Genomic DNA, 16,150 nt, shown 5'->3' with positions numbered 1-16,150 from the left:
AACAACACACAAGAGGTGCTTTTTGTTTTGCTCTATAAGCTAATCTGATAAGTGAGAAGTCCTGTTCTTTCTGTAACTGGGTAGGTAAGTCTAATTTGGAGGCCAAGTATTAAAGCTCATTGTAGCCACATGTCTAAGCCACCTCCTCCAATTTAGCTTCTATCAATAATAAAGTTAATACTTTCATCTCTTTGCTTGATTCTTGCATTGCATCTACTTTTCAATTGGTTCTGCAAGGGAGAGAAAAGGAGTTCTTTTAAAAATTATGCTCTGTGATAGCCTCCACAATTTCCCCCTAATAATCCCAATTCAGGTACTCCCACCCTCCCTTGTGGTTCCAGAGTTAGTTTGTGTGATCAATGCAATATGTCATTAGACATTAGGTCTCTCTGTCTCTCATAGATCACTCATTCTGGGGGCAGCCCACTGGCATGTAATGAGCAGTCCTATGGAGAGGCCCAAGTGACAGTAGCCTTGTGAGTGACACTGGAAGTGAAACCTGCAGCTCCAGTCAAGCCTTTAGAAGACTGCAGCCCTGGCTGACAGCTTAACAGCAACCTCGTGAGAGACCCTCAGCTCGAACAACTCAGCTAACCTCTTCCTGGTCCTCAAAAACTGTATGAGATGAAAAAAAAGTTTGTTTTTTTTAGCTACCAAGTTTTGGGATCATTTGTTATCCTAATATATTTTTTAATACCTAGAAGTACGGTGCTACCATAATAAATACCTAAAATGTAGGCACAGCTAGGAAACTAGACAGTGAAGGTAGCTGGAAAGAATTGAAGAAGCATAGTAGTAAAAGTCTCAAGAGTCTTGAACAAAACATTGGAAAAAATTTGGACTTTGACCAGGCTGCTGGTGGAGGTTTAAAAGAAAGTGAGAAAAATCTTGTTGAAAACAGGACAGGGAATCCTTACTATGGAGTGGCATAAATCTTAGTAATATTGTTGTCTGCAGTAATGTATGTGGTGGAAATGTACCTGGTAAACTGGGTGATCTAATTTGCTATTCATAAAGACATAAAGACTCTCAGCTTTTACAGATGGTGAAAAATGCTAAAATTAAGAAATGGCTGAAGGACAGAGGTCAAATCCTGGGCACCATCATGGAAACAGAATCCAAAGATGAAGCTGAGGTGTGACTATAAATCCTTTGTTATGACCTCAGGAAGATCAAAAGTGGATCCTCAGAGTACAAGTTTAGTCACACAAAGGCCCTCTAAAGTTTTTAAGGCTATGACTCATAGATTCTTTCAAAAACAGGGCTCCTAAGAAGCTTAAGAGCATAGTTTTTCAGCAGAATCACAAGGTGGGAAAGGGATTATCTCAAAGAGATTTTTGGGTGTGACTTTTGTCTAATGGAATGTACCCCTAAAAATTCGTAGAAGATTCACAAATTTTTAAAAAGAATTATATTAGTAGAAACATGCCAACTAGAACTCAAGGGACAGAGACAGTATAAAATGAAAAAAGGCTTTTGTACTCACTTTGCCCCTGTTTCATTGCAGGTTAAGAAAAAATTTCAGCTGCATACATGTACTAACTTGCATGAAAAAGAAAGAATAGCCAAGCATGGTGACTCACTCCTGTAACCCCAGCACTTTGGGAGGACAAGGTGGGAAGACCACTTGAGCACAGGAGTTTGAATCAGCCTGGGCAACATAGCAAGACTCTGTCTCTTTAAAAAAAAGGATGACTCAGAAGGGGAAGCTAAGAGCCTCAGAGAATAACTCATGCGTAGAAATAGGACTAAATCCTAAGGCGCTTCCAACATTTGCCTGGCTGGATTTCAGAGCTGCTATGGGGACATAGTAGTATGTCCAGTACCTTCCCTTTTTGAATATTAATGCATAGTGTTTATTCCTGTTCCACCATTGTGTGTTTGGGGTGTGTGTGTGTGTGTGTGTGTGTGTGTGTGTCTATGTGTGTGCGTGTTAGTTTCAGATTGAGAGGAACTATACCCAAGGAACTAGAGTTAAGAAATTATACCTAATGAACCTCTGTGTACCTGGTCCTGATTTAAATGACAAGACTATAGACTTTGAGTTGATGCTGTAATGAGACAAGAATTTTAGAAGTGTTGGGATGGAGTGGATGTGTTTTGTATGTTGGAGGGACTTGATTCATTTGAGCCTAGAAAGCAGACTAGGGTAGCCAGCCCCCAAGATTGTCTCCTCCTGGTATTCATACCCTTGTAAAATTCCCCTCCCACAACGTACTAGAATTTATCTGTGTGACAGAATATGGCAGAAGTAATGATATGTCACTTCCGACATTAGGTTATAAAAGACATTGTGGCTACCATCTGTCATCACTCACTCAAAGGGAAGCCAACAATCATGCAATGAGAATCTCACGTGATGAGGACCTGAGACCTGTTGTCAACCATGTGAATAAGCTTGGGAGCAGATTCTCCAGCCCCAGTCAAGCCTCAGAAGGCTTCAGCCCTAGGTGACAGCTTGATGATAATCTCATAAGGCAGAACCACTCAACTAAGCCACTCCTGGATTCCTGACCCTGACACTGACCCTCAAAATGGTGTGAGGTAATAAATGTTGTTTTAAGCTCTTAAATTTGGGGGTAATTTTTTAACGCAGCCATCAATAATTAATACACACCTCTAATGTATTTGTACTTAGACCACATACCATGGGATCTCACAAAAGAGCAATTTTAAAGCTTGCTTGGGTAGTCGATATCTTTATTTTCAGAACATATTCTTCATGCATAAAGAAGCAGAGACTCTTTCCTTCAGTATAATCCTTTCGATAGAAGCAAAAACTTAAGTCTGGCAGTGTTCCTAATATATGTTTTTCACACTTTTCCTTTATTTTAGGCAATTCTAAATAGACAAAATCAACTTGAGAGTGTTCTTGGATTTAATTTAGAAACAACCCCAGTTAAGCTCTTCATAAAACTTTTAAATTGGGCTGGCTTTTATTTTAGGAATATGAATGTTCTTGGAATTCTTCCAAATCTCTAAGCAATAATCTTTTACGCAATCCCCTTTATTTTTTTCTGAAAAAAGGAGTCTAGTTAGTTCCTTTAAGTTTTACTTTTTTGTAAAGGTATCTTTAAAACACCCAGATGCCTCTAGACATTCAAGATAGAACGAGTCACTCACAACTTCTCTCTGCCTATGTTTCATCTATTTTTCTGTGCTATTGTGTGAATTTTGACGTTTTATTTTGTCAAGAATAGTGGTGAAAAACCAATGAATTTTTAAATGATTCAACTCTAACATTTCCTACATTCTCCTTCCACAAAGTAAATACACAGTAATCATCATTCATTGTTACCTTCTCCATCTCACAACTGCCTTTCACTCCTCAAGTTATTGTGCATTTCACATTCTTTTTTCTACCTAGGACTAATTTGTCCAATCAACTGGACATCTGTTTTTCTTCCCCCTTTTTTGAAAACAGGCTGCTTCTATGTTTTCAGAGTCTTCCTTTCTAGAACATGTAAGAACTTGTTCTCAGACTACTTGTAAGCAAGGCACTCTCTCTGAGTTTACAAGTCTGGAAGCACTTTCTGAGAACAATGAAAAGATCTGTCTGCCTGTTAGTGCGTTCCATGGGAATGTTACACTGTTTGGGAAGAAAGCTTTGTGTAGGCAACAGTCACTTCTACATAGACAATACAAATGGCACCAAATGGCACTTCATTTTATTAACATTACATGTCTAGATAACTGACTGCCCTTGGAAAAATATATACGGAGTGAGGCAAGCTTAATAAAACCTAAATAACTCTGAAGATCTCTTACTTGGTCTGTAAACTTTCTACTCTTATAGCTCATGTATTTTCACAGGAAACAAAAGCCCTTAAGGGCCAAATTTCCACAACAAAACAGTGAATCCTTTCAGGATATAATCCTTCAATTCTTTCCTGAGTACATTTAGATAATTTTTTTTTTTTTTTTTTTTTTTTTTTTTTTTTGAGATGGAGTTTCACTCTTGTTGCCCAGGTTGCAATGCAATGGCGCGATCTTGGATCTTAGCTCACTGCAACCTCCGCCTCCTGGGTTCAAGTGATTCTCCTGCCTCAGCTTCCCGAGTAGCTGGAATTACAGGCATGTGCCACCACACCTGCCTAATTTTTGTATTTTTAGTAGAGACGGGTTTTCACCATGTTGGCCAGGCTGGTTTCGAACTCTGGAACTCAGGTGATCTGCCCGCCTTGGCCTCCCAAAGTAGTGGGATTACAGGTGTGAGCCACTGCACCCAGCCCTTTTAGATAATTTTTGAATCAGGAAATATATGATGGTGATGACCACATGTGACACCCCAGCCATGAATAAGTTCTTGGCCTTTCTTTTGACTTTAGCCTCATTCCTCCCTTTATTTTCTTTTTCGCACTTTCTTCACCTGCTTCTCTGTTTCTCCATTTCCCTTTTCTGAATCACGCCATGATGCCGTAAAGGAATCTCCTTGGGATCTCGTGCTGGATGCAGTCTAGGGGGTGCCCTTTGTCAGAAGAGGGTGAGTGGAAAGGAAAAGTGGCCATAAGCAGGCTGGTCAGTTCCCAGGCAACCAGGGAGGAAAGACAGGGTAGGAATCTGAGGAGCCTCACCAGGGAAGCCCCAAGCCCTGGGTCCCAGCAGTTTGCCTTGAGCCTCAGGAGAGCTCCCATGAGGAGAGTTAGATCCAAGGCTCCACTTTCCTTTCAGTGTTGTGTTTTTAAACTCTCCTCATGTCTGACTAAATGTATATGGGTGGCCACATTGGAGAGGAACTAAAGGGCTCTAGGAGTTTCTCACCAGGTTCCTTTTGTATCTCTTTTCACTAGCGGAAGTGTCTGCTATGGGTAGGATTCCATCTGGGGTTCCCTTTGACCAAGCTTCTGCAGCCAGAAGCACTGAGGAGGGCACTGGGGTGATAGGACTGACCCTGAGGCCCTGGTCACAGTACTCTGAAGTAGGAGTTCCTCTGAGGTGATATGCTAGGCCCTGGTTTATCAAACCAGCAATGGGATGTCTGGAAAAGCCTCTGGGCGGCTGCCGGGACTGCTTCTCAACACACCATGTGTTAATCTGCATTAACACTGAGCGAAGCAGGAACTTATAGTTTTCTGAGCTTGGCTCAGTTTGTCTGTAACAACCAGGCTGAAGTTTCAGGGGTGGCTCCATTTGGGGTTTAACCTACAGACCAGAGGGAGGGAACAATGAAAGACTAGTTATGTTTATGTGGTCTGGCAGAGGAGGTGAAGAGAGCGCAGGATAAATCACTGAGTGCTCATGTCAAAATATCTGCAGACTGCTCACCTTGGTTGCTGTTGAGCTCCCTAGCTCAGCAGCAGCGGGTCGAGGACCAACACTTACCCTTGGATAATAATAGCTACTATTTATTCAGTCCTCCCATGTGCTAGATGACATATTAGGTGCTTTTTGTATACAACTTTAGCAATCCTTTAAGAGAGATGATATTCCCATTTGTCAAATTTTAGAAAGCTAGATAGTCCAGAGAAGATCAGTGGTTTGTTCAATGTTAGGCTTCTAGTAAGTGACCAACATTTTAACTTTGGTACACAGTTATCTTTGCTATGACATCATATGCATTCCTAAAAAAAAAAAAAAGTCACACTTTTCAGTTAGCAATATACCATACTTAAAATAATAGGGCTTATGAGAAAAATGGGGTTAGTGTTAGAATTAGGAAGTAAAAAACGCAAGAGTGTGATACAAATAGAAATACTAGCATGGCTGAATCTCTGTAAACATTTGCCTTTAGCATCAAAGACAGCCCTTTGCAGCCTTATGTCCTGGGACTCAGGCTTCTTGTAGGTCCTTGGGGCATTAACTCTCAATGGAGAACATAGGCATCAACATTAGAATTCTGATCTAGGGTTTCAATACAGAGGGATGTCTCTTCAAAGCGTCTTCAGCTGCACTCATAGCTTCGCCAGATGTAATAGAAAACTTAGTGGCTGGTTTAATGGCTTCAAGAATCACTACCTCATTGAAGGTCTTCACTGTATGGATATACAGGTTTTTCCCTAAAGTACTCATATATTTCTTAGACTTTCTCCCTCCCTGTAAGAAAATTTACCCTGATCACCTCAAATGATGTGTTGGCAAAAATCGCATATTCACCACCACAACTTTTGCATCATGATCTTCACTCCCCAGTTTGCCTGCCACTTATGAGATACTGTTTCCTGAAAGGAAAGAAATGCTGCTTCAGATAGAACCAGCCTGTTTTAGAGCCCACGTGATTTCTTTTGTGTTCTAAAGAGTCCTCATTGGCCTTAAGGGAAGTTTAGACTGCCTGGAGCTTTGCTAACTGATAAAGACTATTTTTCCTCCCCACGCAACCGCCATGGCATGATGCTACTCAGTGAAATGTACAGTAGTTTTTTCATTTCATGTAATCCTGAGACTATATTAAGATTTTATGATAGTCTCAAATGCTTTTTACAGCTGGTTTGTTCAAATTAGGATCCAAATATGGCCTAAATATTGCATTTGATTATTCTATCTGCTATGTATTTTATTCCATACCCTTCTGCTGTTTTTTAATACAGTTGATTTGTTGGAGAAGCCCAAACTTCCTACCACAGAGTATTCCATATTTGAATTTGGCTGATTGCTGTCTCATGATGGTTTTAAAGAGTAGTTCCTGTCTTCCTCATATTTCCTATAAACTTATTGTTAGAGCTCAAAACACGTTCAATTTGATTAGTACGAATACTTTGTAAGCGGAGCTTTATAGTTCCTATGGCATTGTATCTTGAAATACAGTGTCAAGGCCTATCTAACTTGAGTGATGCTAAAATTGATCAGTGCATTAGGAAGTGGCAGCTGGATCCCTCCATTATAATATTTGTCAACCATTGATTATCCTAGATCCATAGTATCTCACTGAAATTGAAAGATCATGATTTTCTAAGCCCATCATTTCTTCTGCACTTGTTAGCTAGAATTCTGTGAAGTACATGACCTCAAGTCTTTGGATAAATGGAAATGCAGCTTATCAAAGAAAAGTAAAATCTTGATTCTTTCTTTTTTATCAATTTTGAGAGTAGGCCAGGAACAGTGGCTTCCACCTGTAATCCCAGCACTTTGGGAGGCCGAGGCAGGTGGATCACTTGAGATCAGGAGTTTGAGACCAGACTGGCCGACATGGTGAAACCCCATCTCTACCAAAAATACAAAATTAGCTGGGCATGGTGGCACACACCTGTAATCCCAGCTGAGGCAGGAGAATCGCTTGAACCCAGGAAGCAGAGGTTGCAGTGAGCTGAGATCACACTACTGCACTCTAACCTGTGCAACAGAGGGAGACTTCATCTCAAAACAAACACAAAAACAATTGAGAGTAGAGTTGGTGCCCTAGCCAACTCAGATGGTGACCAATGAGTTGGTCCCTGAGTATTGTCGTGAACTACTGAATTTTATATATTTATGTTTCAAGCACTTACATTGTTCCTTTTGGCTCGAATTGTCACAACTTTGCCAGCAGAAGCCTTTTCAGTTTAGGTCCTGTGTACTTTTGACATGACCTCTTTAAAGTTTGATTATTTCCTTGCTTTCTGGCAGGAAAATATGTCTACTCATCTTGTAAATGTCCTGATGTGGACCTAAAATCAACTGTTTCTCAAAAGGAATTTCTTTTAGTGGAGAATGATATTTAAAAATCACAATTCAGGCACTAAAGGGGATTTTACTCTTGAACAAGAGCTGATTGCAATCACATAGGTTTTTCTTGGTGCCATTTCAATTTTCTAGCTGTGCACTAATAGTTATAAATTTTTTTCCTGCAATTTCTTTGAGAGAAAATATCGTTATTACAAATATAAAACTTGGTATTCTTGACTCCATTTTTCCTTAGGAAAATTTTTTTTCTGCTTCTTTAATAACATAAGTATTCTTTAGAAATAAAACTATTTAGTTTAGCCAAATCAGTTAGAGAAGTGAACTGGTAGCAAGTACTAGGGAATACCCTAGGTATTTCAAAATGCTCAAATATGAGGTTTTGGACTCAGAAGCTACGCTTCAAAATTTGTTTCTGTTTTCAAATATTAACAAATTTAAAAGCATAAACATTTGTTCATTTTTTGGTTGCAAACTTAATGTTTGCCATTTTGTAGATTATTTTTGGTATATGGATATTAACTATTTTGTTTCTATCCTTGGTTCAGAAATCTGTTCATTTTATTTGTGGCTGTCATTTGCAATCCTTTAAATTAACATATGAAAAGAGATCCAATTCCAACTTTATTAGTAACCAAATGATATGCAAATTAAAACAAGAATATTTTTATTACAACAAATTAGCAAAGACCTAAAAAATTATACTCCATTCCAGGAAGTTTTAAATGACAGTCTCACTTTTTATGCATGCCCTGCTATCATATTTCTCGGTTTTGGGTTTTTTTTTCTACTTGATGTGTCTCCCATTTTCTCCCTTCCTCAATTACAGTATCAGAGTCCCCCTCACCATGCCCTCTATTCTGACCTGCCAGGGTTGAGCAAACACAAAGATGCCCAGCATAAAATTCAGGGGCCCATGAATTATTCTCTGTAAAGGGCCAGATAGTAAATATTTCAACCTGTGAGAGCTAAGCAGCAAAATCAAGATATTATGTAGGTGCTAAGAGTATGGTAGCTCACTCCTATATTCCCAGCACTTTGGGAGGCTGAGGCAGGAGGATTTCTTGAGCTCAGGAGTTTGAGACTAGCCTGAGCAACATAGTGAAACACCGTCTCTTTCTCTAAAAAAAAATATATATATAGATAGATAGATAGATACAGATATAGATATAGTGGCTTGTACCTATAGTACCAGCTACTCAGGAGGCTGAGGCAGGAGGATCACTTCAGCCTAGGAGGTTGAGGCTTCAGTGAGCCATGATCATGCTATTGTATTCCAGTCTGGGCAACAAAGTAAGACCCTATCTCAAAAAATAAATAAATAAATAAAAATAAAATGTAACCATTAAAGATGTAAAAATCTACTTTTAGATTGGGGAGCTGTACCAAAATAGGCAGCACGCTATATACAGTTACCAACCCCTGGCTTAGATACTCCTACCAGAAAGGACTTACTGCCCAGCTGAGAGGAGGAGTATTATCTAACAGCCCCCAGCAATTAGTTTCATCATGGCCCACTCCTCAAACCACCTTGCTCTTCCTCTAAATCCATCCCACCTCTCCCAGTCAATCACTTGATCCCAGGAGCAAGGCCTAGTCTCCTGCCAACAGCCAGCAAGGAAAAGCAACCTGAGTCCTATAGCTGTAAGGAACGACAATCTGCCAACAACCAGAATGCACTACAAAGTGCATTCTTCCCCAGAGTCTCAAAATAAGAGTCCAGCTCACACCTTGACTTGGGCTTTCTAAGCAGAGAACCGGCCAAATTAACCCCGATTTCTGAAGTATAGACCTATGAGATAGTAAATGGGAGTTACTTTAAGCTGCAGAGTTTGCAGTAATTTGTTATAGAGTAATAGAAAATTAATAAACTGGGAATTGTAGTTTGCAGAGGATAACCCCTGTAACATGGAACAGACAGGGGAAAGACAATGAATGGATCTGGGAGCAAATAAGCCAATGGCCACACAGACCTTATCACAACTTTGTTTTGTACGTCCTTCAGCCTAGATGTTTTTGGCATATACAGCTCATTCTCTGTTGGCTCAATGAGTAGAGAGATTTATTTGTGATGATCACTGATACGTTAGGGATTTCGGCTCATTATTGTTAGTTTTATTGGAGAAAGACTTTGTTAATCGATTAATGGCCATGCGAGCCTTTTCTTTCTGTCTGATTCTCTCCCTTCTGCTGTGGTGTTCGCAATTGAGGAACAGCTACTAAGAGGTGGCAGCTGCAGAGAAAAGCCCAGAGCCATACAGATGAGGCTAGGAACTCTGACCAGCACTGAGTATTTGAAAGAGAACTTGGCAAAAGGCTATTACTACATGTAGCAGATACCTGTGACTGCATATAGGGAGTGAAGGAGACAGTCCAAAGTGCACTTGAGGATAACAAATGGCCAGCCTCCACATGATCACTCAGGAAAATCCAACAGAACCCAGAAATCTCACTGAGCTTGAAAAAATCCATTATTTTTTTCAGACAGAAGCACTTAGGGAAGCACAATGGCTGATTTCAGCATGAGAAAGCAACGTAACAGTACAACTAAACTTTGAGGGTCTCCTGATCAAAGATTTGTGACACTAATAGCTTACACAGGAAAGAGATGATGGCCCTTTTGAATGCCTTCTGAGCACTCTTATGAGATGTACAATCTAATTGTGGTGTAAATATCAGCTATTGATAGTGGGTTTTGTTCATCTGGTTTGTGTTACCACAGTACCAGAGGTCTGTATCTATTAGTGCTAGTAATGTATGGATGATGAGGGCTGGTCCAGACATCTCTGCAGCAATAATAAAAGGTAAGAAGATGCAGACAAAGCTGAATTTATTGTGTTTGAGAAGATACAACATTCAATTTCCCTGATAACCAAGCTTAATTGCACAGAATTATGAGACCTCGTTAATGAAACACAATGTGGACAGTTTATATTAGTAATGGCATTACATTGATTATCTAATTTCAGAGTAAGGAATTAAAGGGGGACAAATTAGGGATTATTCTGCTTTTACATAACACCTGTAGTCAGGAAAAATAAATAGCTCCTGTTATTAAACTAAAGCTTTTGTATACAAAAGAATGCTAGATAATAAATGTAGAAATAATCATGGAAATAGAAAATATTTTTGCAAGACATTATGAAATAATCCAAACAAGGATCAATAATGAATGCTAAAACTCTTAGTTGAACAGTGAACAGAGAACTAGATATTCAAAAAGCACCAAAGTATCACCCTTAAAATAACAAGTAATTTGCTATTACTTGTTAATAGCAAATGGAGGAAAAAGTACCCTTTACCGTGGAGATATATGGCTATTATCACTAGGTAACTTACTACCTGATTGTCCCACTATTAATGACGCTGTGTGACTTCTGAGATAATGCTTTATAAATTATATGACAGCACCTGTCAATAAAGTTTAAGAGATAATGTTTAAAATGGAAATGGAATCTAAAGGCTGGATTAGATTCAAGTTAAAGGAAATACAAAGCAGAGAAGAACAAATTAAGGGAAACTTGAACACATTCAGAATATGGGACAGAATAAGACAACTGTTATGGTCTCAAAAAAAAAAAGCTAATGACAAGGAAAAAAGGAAGAGGTGCTAGGTTGAGGGACTAAACATGCAAAACCAATTCAACATGGGATTCTTGAGTGGATTTTGGTTTTTAAAAAAAGCTTTAAAAACACTTTGGGTTAATGGTGAATTTTGAATATGGAATATTCAAATATCAGGCAGGGTCCTTGCAGGAAACCAATGGCAAACTCAAAATAACTTAATCATCAATCAGTTAAAGAAGGGACTATTGAGGGATGTGGGCAGAGCTAATGGAATCAACAGGGGGTGCTGAGGCACTCAGGATGCAGCAGGGAAGCACTCGTAGACCTGAAGGAGCAGGCATGGGGGCAGTTATGAGGGTCCAGTCACAGCTGGAGCTGCTGAACAGAGTGTGGCTTCACAAGGGATACAGTGGCAGCTGCAGCCAATACCAGACCAGGAACTCAGCAGGGAAGAGCAGAGAAAGAGTATCCCAGCCTCTCTCCCACCCTCCAATCTCTTGCCAGTGCTCCCCATTGGCCTCTGATGTCTTGTAGGTGCCTCCCGTTGGCTGACCCTAACTGGCCACCCATGGCAGTCTGCAGAAATCAGCCTTTCACAGGTCAGAGCAAAACTGAGAAAAGTGGAGAATGCATCTGGAGGTGGGAGGCAAAGGGAGAATAAAGCACAACTAGTACAGTGTAGAACTGTTAATTGTTAGATGTAATAGTTGTCTTGTGAGATCAGATAATGCTCTTAGCAGTTATTTTTAGATGTACATTGAACTATTAAGGAATAAAATATCATAATGTCTCATTCTGAACTGATTCAGCAAGATAGATAGACAGATAGATAAGTAGGTAGATAGACTAGATACACAAAGCATATATAGACACAAGCTTTTTTTCTTATTTATTGCTACCAACTTCATGCATCCAGCCTCCAATCACGTCATGCCTAAAGAAACAATCCTTGCCCCCGTTTCTTAGACCCAGTACCTGGCACATGATAAATGATAAAAAATAAGTTCTGACCCGTGCATCCCTTTTTCAGAGGAAATTATACTTCTTGACTGCCCCATAACACTTCTATTATAAAGAAATTTATCATATTGTTATATTTTTTCACCGCAAGAAAAATTATCAGGGTGAAAGAGGGGGATTAACTAATGATAAAGGTGTAAACAGTGCAAGAAGACTTAATCATCCTTAGCGTGTATGTGGTTAACAAAAGAGCATAAAAATAAATGAGGCAGAAACAGATAAAAGTGCAAGGAGAAATAGATAAATCCAGTATCATAGCTGGAAACTCCAACACTCTTTGATCAGAAATGGACAGATCCAGCAGGCAGGAAATCAGTGAGGACAAAGCTGAACTCAGTAGCAGTGCCAATCAACTGGATATGATTGATATCTGTAGACTGCTTCATCCAACAGCAGGACCTTACACATTCTTCTCAAGCTCACATGGAACATTCACCATAATACACCACATTTCAGGCCATAAAATGCACCTAAACAATTTAAAAGAATAGAAATCATACATCTGCTTTCAGACCATGATGTAATTAAACTACAAATCAATAACAGAAAGATAGAGACCTCAGCTCCTGCTTATGAAAAAATAATAACAGAAGGATAGCTAGAAAATCCCAAATACTTGGAGATTAAGAAACACTCTCCTAAACAATATATGGATAAGAAAAATAATCTCAAGAGGACTTAAAAAATGTTTCAAACTAAATGAAAATGATAATACAACTCATTAAAATTTGCATAATGCAGCAAAAACAGTACTTAGAAGGAAATCTATAGCATTGAATACATAAACTAGAAAGGAAGAAAGATCTATATAATAATCTAAACTTCTATTTTAGAAAACTTAAAAAGAAGAGCAAACCAAATGCCAAATAAGCCGAAGAAAAGAAAATGAAAAATTAGAGCAGAAATCAGGGAAATGGAAAGTAGAAAATTAATAGACAAAATCAAAAGCTAGTTATTTTAAAAGATCATTCAAACTGGTTACTCTCTAGGCCAAGAAAAAAGGAGAAGACGCAAATTAGAGTTGTCCCATGAAAACCCTGGGGAATTGTTCCAGGACTCTCCATGGATACCAAAATTTATGGATGCTCAAATCTCTTACATAAAATGGCACAGTATTTACAAATAGCCTACACACATCTTCTCTCCTGCTTTAAATCATCTCTAGATTACTTTTGATACCTAACACAATTTAAATGCTATGTAAATAATTGTTACAATGTACTTTTTAAAAATTTGTATTATTTTATTCTATCTTTATTTTTGCTTTTCAAAAAATACTTTTAATCCATGGTTGGTTGATTTTATGAAAGGGGAACCCATGAAGATGGAAGGCTGACTGTACTAATATCAGAAGTAGACGAGGAGAGGCATCACTGGAGTTCCCATGGATATTGAAAGGATAATAAAGGAGTTCTCCTATAAGTTGTAAATTCCTACATAGCAAGAATTCTGTCTTACTCATCCTTTAACAACTACTGTGTACCTTATAATGTTTCATAAAATATGCTATGATTTGGTTTTATTATTCACAAAAGGATGCTATAAGAGGTGAAAAATGGAGAGGCTAGAAAGCATAAAAACAAGTTACATCAGGTGGTAGAGCTTGGTTTAAGGGTCAAAGATAAAAGAAGGGAAGGTTAAGGGCAGGGCTTTAGAGAGAGAGAGGATAAACACAGTTTGATTAAATAGCTGATTTAGCTGGGTGTGGTGGCTCATGCCTAAAATACCAACACTTTGAAAGCCTGAGGCAGAAGGACTGCTTGAGCCTAGGAGTTCAAGACCAGCCTGGGCAACATGGAGAAACCCTATCTCTACCAAAAGACAAAAACAAAAACAAAAATTAGCCAGGTGTGGTTATACACACCTGTAGTCCCAGCTGCTTGGGAGGCAGAGGTGGGAGGATTGGTTAGGCCTAGGAAGTTGAGGCTGCAGTGACCCATGATTGCTCCACTGCACTCTAGCCTTGGTGACGAGATCCTGTCTCAAAACAAAAACAAACAAACAAACAAAAACATATATATATATATATATATATGATGTTTATCCACAGTAAAGTTCAGTCTAGGGTTAATAAAAGATTCTAGGGTCACTAAGGCAAAGAATAGTCGCAGTAGCAGAGCATTGGGTGAAGCTAAGGTCCCCAGGAGATCTGGGATGTCTGTGAGGAACAGTGAGGCTTAGTCATTCAGACAAGCCAGCAGAAGTGAAGTTCAGAGAATGTGGATGGGCCTCAGGCTCTAGAGATCAAAGCAAACAGATAGAAAAGGCAGAGTGTAGAATCCAGACAGAGAGGCTCCCAACAAGGTATGCGATTCTGCATAAGCAGATTTGAGGAGACACCAACTTCGGACTGATGTAGATAAACATTTCTGGTAATTCTAGTTAGTGATTCACTGAACTCACATAGGATAGTATCTCTTCAAAGGCACTTGTGTTGTAATTAAATGCACACATAAGAAATAAAGCTTATTGAGCACTTAGCAGGTACTACCCACTCTTATGCATACTATATGTTTAAACCATTTAAACTCACACCAACCCCCTGGGGGTAGGTACTATTATTATCCCTGTTACAGATGAGGAAAGTGAGAAGTAGGAGTTAATTGGTCTCATGATCCCCTACAAGCTGGCCTTCCAGAAAAATTAGGTGACTTACCCCAGGATCCCCTGGAAACCAGTCAGAATGAATTGCCTTAAACTCCAGCTTGTAGTCCAAAGCAAGGCTTGCCCACAAGTCTTGCCAGTACGTGGTTGAACAGAAAATAGAATCCAGGCAGCCTGAGTCCTTTTCCTGCCAGACAGGGGCTGGGGCTTCCCCAAGCATGATGGTTCAGGTGGTAGATCCTGCCACTGCTTTGCACACCAGCTCCCTGGTGCTAACCTCAACTGCCAGGGCTGAGCTGGAAGGATAGGACTGGAGGCAAAATCCTACCCCATCATGTTGCTAGTGTATTCCACCCTGGTATTGGTCACACCAAGGAAGGGCCTGGACTTTCCTAATCATGCAGCTTAAAAGCAACACAAGGCAAGCGGGGGAGTCCGCTCTCCTGAAGTCTGACATCCAGGAAGACCAGATTGCTATGTGCTGTCTTTGACTTACTGGGAGACTCACACACCTACACTAGTGCCCCCTTATCTGAGGGGGATACATTCCAAGACCCCCAGTGGATGCCTGAAACTATAAATAATACCAAACCTTACAAATGCTATGTTTTTTCATATATATATATATATATATATATATATATATATATATATGTAATACCTATGATAAAATTTAATTTATATAATAGATTAGGCAGAGATTAATAACAATTGCTAATAATAAAATAGAATTATAACATACTATAATAACTTTATGTGAACATTGTCGGTCTCAAAATATCCTATTGTATGTAATATTTTTGGACTTTGGTTGTTCGTGGCAAGTGAAAACTCAGATTGGGGGCTGGCACTACTATATTTTCCTGTCTCCATTAGTGGTTTCCAGTGAACGCTGCACCAGGAGGTTGGCCATTTGTCCTTATCTATACATCAAACTAAGGCATGGAGAGTAAGAACTTGCTAAGGTCATATAGCCAGGAAGTGGTTGAACTGAGATTCGAACTGAGACAGTCTGAGTCCAAATTCTACTACCTCTTGTGTGTGATATCTAGTGGATAAGTGGGCTTTTGTGACCAGTGTCTCTGCCTTTCCTCATGATTCACAGCACAGAGACTTGTGCATACATTCTCACTTGATATCTGAATGACTGTAACAGTGATGTAAATTAACAAGGAAGGGAGATAGCCCTGATTTAATTGGAAATCATTGACAGAACTAGCCTAGTAAACTTTCTACAAACAGAATACGAGTGTTTTGTATTTAATTGCTAAAGTGTTTTAAAATTGAACTCAAATCAATAAATACTTATTGCATCTGTCAGTTAAACGAAAGAGCCAATAAACAACCAACTCTGTTTTCTAATCAA

General features: G+C 39.2%; 1 long non-coding RNA gene across 1 annotated transcript; it reads left to right on the top strand.

Annotated features, from left to right (window-relative positions):
• Positions 1 to 402: 402 nt before the first annotated feature.
• Positions 403 to 13,592, top strand: LOC139363612 (uncharacterized). The gene is made up of 4 exons (XR_011624286.1): positions 403 to 617; positions 2,279 to 2,544; positions 6,917 to 6,983; positions 13,505 to 13,592. It is a non-coding gene; the product is annotated as an uncharacterized lncRNA (long non-coding RNA).
• Positions 13,593 to 16,150: the final 2,558 nt, after the last annotated feature.

This window comes from Macaca nemestrina, chromosome 6 (genome assembly GCF_043159975.1).
Source record: "Macaca nemestrina isolate mMacNem1 chromosome 6, mMacNem.hap1, whole genome shotgun sequence".
In the NCBI taxonomy this organism is placed as follows: Eukaryota; Metazoa; Chordata; class Mammalia; order Primates; family Cercopithecidae; genus Macaca; species Macaca nemestrina.
This window is presented reverse-complemented; position numbering and strand designations above follow the sequence as displayed.